This window comes from Hemicordylus capensis, chromosome 10, assembly GCF_027244095.1.
Source record: "Hemicordylus capensis ecotype Gifberg chromosome 10, rHemCap1.1.pri, whole genome shotgun sequence".
In the NCBI taxonomy this organism is placed as follows: domain Eukaryota; kingdom Metazoa; phylum Chordata; class Lepidosauria; order Squamata; family Cordylidae; genus Hemicordylus; species Hemicordylus capensis.
The window spans coordinates 21,453,967-21,459,218 of NC_069666.1; positions in this window are offsets into that span (position 1 = coordinate 21,453,967).

Here is a 5,252-nt window from a genome sequence, read left to right on the forward strand (position 1 = left end):
CAGATTCACAATGAATGCAAGTACAGTTTTTCCACATCTAAATGCAGGCACACCGTCATGTCTGAATAGGGCTAGTGTTTTAGGATATTTGAGTTACCTGCAGCCATTAAAATAAGACCCCAAGAAGAGTCCTGCTCTATCAGATCCAGGATTGTACTTTCCATAGTACAAAAGCCAGATGCTTGTGAGTAGCCCACAATTTATATTTGTTCCATCGCATCTGCATGGGAGGACTGCAGGATGCCAGCCAATCTGAGCTTAGCACAAACACAGGCGTGAAGCTATTGCAACTATGAGGATCTTCTTCTGCCACCATTTCCAGATTCATTCATTCATTCATTCGATTTCTATACTGCCCTTCCAAAAATGGCACAGGGCGTTTACACGGAGAAAGAACAAACCAATAACTAAATACTAAAAACACACACCCTTCTGCAAGATAAACTAAATACCTACACTCAGTGCTGCCGTACAACACACTCGGAACCAGAGAGCTACTCTACCACCAGCATTCACCTATGAATGGTTTTCTTCTCCAGTTCCTTGCACATGATTCCTTGCACATGATGACCACTGAGAAGGCATAAAGTAACAGTGGGGCAACACAGCCAAAGTGCATTTGCTGTGTAGATGTTGTGAAGGAAACTCTAACATGTCCTGCAAAAGTCTTTGAAAGACTAGTCTTGTCCCTGTTTTCTTTTTGCCCTTATTTGCAGTTTGGGTAAAGCCTTGACAGCGCATGTGCTCCAGTTTCTCCACCAGCAGAAATATGTGGTCATGCCGGTGGACCTTTGCTGTTTATTAGCCAATGAGCCCCGAAGACAACGATGCATTGCTAGCTACGGCTTAATCCCCACTTCAGTCAAAGCGAGACTCTGGCAAGGGCTCCCTTTAAAGCGGGCCTAAAGAAAGGTAGTTTATTGGGGGCCTCTTGGAGGTTTCGTAATCTGATTTGACGGCTGGTGGGAAAGCGAGCAGGCCGCGGGACAAAAGAGCCGTGCTTTGGGAGCGACGTCCTGCCCACGAAGGCTACAAGCCTCTACCAGCTGCATTCAGGCAAGGAGAAAGATTTAGTGGCATACAGCTGACAGAGCCCAGTGCAGAAGCTTCTTGGGAAAGTGGTGACCTTTAACCTCCGCCCAGCTAGCAGCATTAAAGGGGGGATCCTCTAACGTGCTGCGGGATGTGAGAAAAATGCGGCCTTTGAATGGAAAATGGCAGGTGCCTCAGACCATTCACATGAATGACAGTGACTTTGTTCCACTGAGTAGCTACTGCGGCTTTATGACATTCAGTGCTGAACGCCAGTGGGGGCGGGGAGGGGGGAGAGATGCTGATCCGGGGCCATTCAACAGCATGCGAAGACTGGTTGTAGGCTAGCCTTGGTCTGAAACACTTTCTCCTTGGGTTCCTCATGATTTGTTCTGCACTGCGGCTGCCCCAACAGCTTTCCCAACCTCCTAGTTGGAATGCACTCTCATTCTGAGACGCTCGGGCAGAATAGCTGTGCTTAAAAATAATAATAATAATCCAATTAAGCCACTGTATGACCCATCAAGAGCTTGTTCTCCTGAACATCTTTTAGCAGGATATATCATTTGCCAGCAGTGCCCTCTTGCCATTGATACGGGCCAAATCAGACAGTCGCTACTCAAGAGAATAAATAAGACTATTAAAAATAGTAACACTCAGAAACTGGTAGGAGCATTTAAATCTCCATGGATGTTCAAGACGACTTAAAAGAGGCCAGACTTTCAAGTTTCAAAGAAAGACTTCACTGTGAAGGGGAGGAAAAGTGACAAAATATAATGTGCCATTTCAGGCACTTTGATGCATATCACCTAAGCATCTATTACAGATTCAGTTTTGGTACAGAAACTCATCACTGAGGAGAGCGGCTGGACATTAGTTGGCCCACACGTTCCAGTACTTAATAGACCTCCCACTAGTAACAAAATCTCTCCGCAGTCATTCAGTACAAAATACAAGAGAGATGATAGCACAGAACATATGCTTACCTTGCAAACACGAGTGATCATCTATGCGTGGTGAATGTCACAGTGATGTCGTAACAACTCCAGCATTCAGCTGGGACTGAGGAGGAGGTCAGTGAAGAACAGTTCACGTAGTTGAAACACAATAGATGATCCCACTGTTTCATTTGTGAGTGTTATCTTCAAATAAAATGCATTACTTCATGTTCTTGTAATTTCATGTTACTTTAACTAATTCTATTTCTATGGGACTAATGCACTTGAACTGCATGTAGAAACAAAAAAGGTAGCAACACAACATTCAGTTTACGTTCATGCATCTTTCTGCTATCTGCAGCAGGTTTAGAGAGAGAATGGAAAACCCAGGTTAGCGACCATTATGCAACTGCTTCCACAGCGTTTCTGCACACTTCAGTGTACATACAGGTGGCCCTCGTTATCTGCAAGGGTTCTGTTCTGGTTTACAGGCGCGAATACAGAAACAGCGAATGACGAACGCTTATCCCTGTTGGAATCCAGGGGGAAGGTTCCAACTTCCTACACAGAAAAAAGGGCTAAAAATGCAGTGAGAATGGAGAAATAAAGTACTTACCTTGCTTTCCAGGTCTTCAGCATTGCCCCCCCCCAACCCCAATTCCTCTGGTTTTTCACCAAAAAAAAATCACAGGAATTCTTTAAAAAAATATTAAGACCCACAAAATGACTCTGTCCTGTAAAAATTGCGGCCGGAAATGACATCAGAAGTCATTTCTGGCCACTCAAAACCATGAATAGATGAATTTTAGCCTATTTTTATACTGTGGATAAACCCCTTTCCCTGCCCTTGCAGTTCTGGCCAAGTGGAGACCAGTACACATTCAATTTTACATTGTGATTTTTTTAAGGAAGCCCGCTTGAGATTAATCTCCCCCTTATTGTCTAAGTTTTTAGGACACTCTGATGATATTTGAAGTTTTTATTACTTAACCCAGATGAAAGAGTTATTAATATAGTGGCCAGGTTTTGTTTTATAATCTGCAAAACTCGATCTGATTGTTTGCAATGCATGTCATAAGTAGTTTATATATTTTTCTCTTCTTTTTAAATTTTATTTACACGATGCATTGTTTGTATTTCTTGTATATTGGTCTATGACCGTAATAAAGTTCTGTTCTACTGCGGATAAAGAAACCAAGTCTCTAAGACCCATCTGTGGATATGCGAAACTGTGGTTGTTGAAACCACAGATAACGAGGACGACCTGTAACCCATTTGAGATACCAACTTAGGTGCAATTAATACACTTTTGTTCATCTTTAATTTGATGTAAGTTTAAGGTGAATCAGACAAAATGTCAGATATGTGCATTTTTTGATGCTCACGTCAGAATAAAAATCATGTATGTCACTGAAAACAGCGACCACCTTCAACTTCGATCTTTGCAGACTTTTTGTTTGCTCACGATACTCTTCTGTGCCTAAAAAGGCACATTTTAAAACTGCAGTTTCTTCGGCGTCTCTCCCCATAAAATTGGGACAGAAGAACCCAGGGGGCAATTCACTGATTGCTAAACTCTGGCTCCATTCATTAAAGATACTGGAACTATGCTACCAAGTGAACAGGGGATGAATTATATTAACTATTAAAATACTTAATGTTCACTGAAAAGCTTTAGACAGACCACTGACTATTCTGAGGTCTACCAACATCACGCAAGCATCCAAGGTCTCATCAGGACATAATTAGTGGGCTACATGGACTACCCACTGTCACAGTAATGGTAGGGTGTGGGTGTCTCCCCCTGCCATAGATCTACTGCAAATCTGTGGACACAGCAAACTATTTGCTATGAAGTCCATCAACCATCATGAACTTCTGAACATATGAAGCTGCCTTATACCAAGCTAGCCCATTGATCCATCTAGCCCAGTAGTCTACACCAGGGTTGCTCAACTTTGGCCCTCCTAGAGATGTTGGCCTACAATTCCCATAATCCCAGGATACTGGCCACTGTGGCTGGGGATTATGGGAGTTGTAGTCCAAAAACAGCTGGGGAGCCAAAGTTGAGCAGGCCTGGTCTATAGCAGGGCTGCACAGTCTACACAAGGGAGAACACCCCTCCAGCTTTTTCACACTACAGAGCCCATCATCCCCAGCGACAGTGGCCATTAGGCCGGGATGGTGGCTAACATCTGTAGGAGGGCCCAAGTGGCGCTGCCCTGGTCTACACTAACAGGCAGCAGCTCTTCAGGGTTTCAAGACTATCCCAACCCTACCTGGAAGCGTCAGGTCTCTGGGCTCAGGATGTTTTGTATGCAAAGGATGTATGATGCCACTGAGCTTAGGGCCCCATTCCCAAAGCAAGGAAGTCCCTTATATTGTCATCCACCTAGACTAGTATTGCCTACTGTTCTACAGAGGATGGACTGGAAGAGGCAAGAGTCCTAATCAGGAGTGTCTTGTCCAGGGCAGATGATTTTTGAATGTGAAGATAATTCAGGAATGTTGTAAGAAAAAAGGGAAGGATACTCTCCCCTTCTCCAATAAGTTTTCCTCGAGGTTATGCTGAAGATTTAGTTTCCTGAGCTAATCAGGAATTGGTTCGATATCAATTACTGCTCAAACTGAGATAGTTGAGAAATGGAAAGACACAGTGTGCGTAACACACTGGCTGGAGAAGGGTATGGACTGCATCCAGGGTTCTCAGATGTTGGACTACAACTCCCATCATCACCAGCCACAATGGCTGAATGCTCAGGGTGATGGAAGCTGTAGTCTGACAACACCTGGGGACCCTGAGAATATATCGTTTGGGATCCCAAGAATACATGGTTAAGTGTACACAGCTAGTGAGATCCAGGAAAGAAAGTGAAAAGCAAATACAGTTTGAATATTTGTAGAAAACTGGAAGACTTGTCTGAATCGTGATCTATTGCAGTTTTATGTTAGGAGAAGTTTAGTGTGTTATTTTATGTTCTATTTATTTTTTGTACATCTGAAGTAATTTTTCTTCATATGTTAAAATGTGATTGTAGGTTGTATTTAAATCATTTTCCTTTTCTCAAAGAGAAAAAAAAATAGTTTATAGCTAAAAGGAATGGAATGGCAGACCTCACAGCTAAGTACAATATGCTGCATCCACAGAGATTGTGGCAGTAATTGGGAAATACAGTGATAATCAAGGGCAAGATTTTCACTGGTTGTGCCTTTATTTTGCCAACTCCTTTTTACGCATGGCAATTATCTGGAGAGCAAAGTGTTTAAAAAAGTTAGCCATGG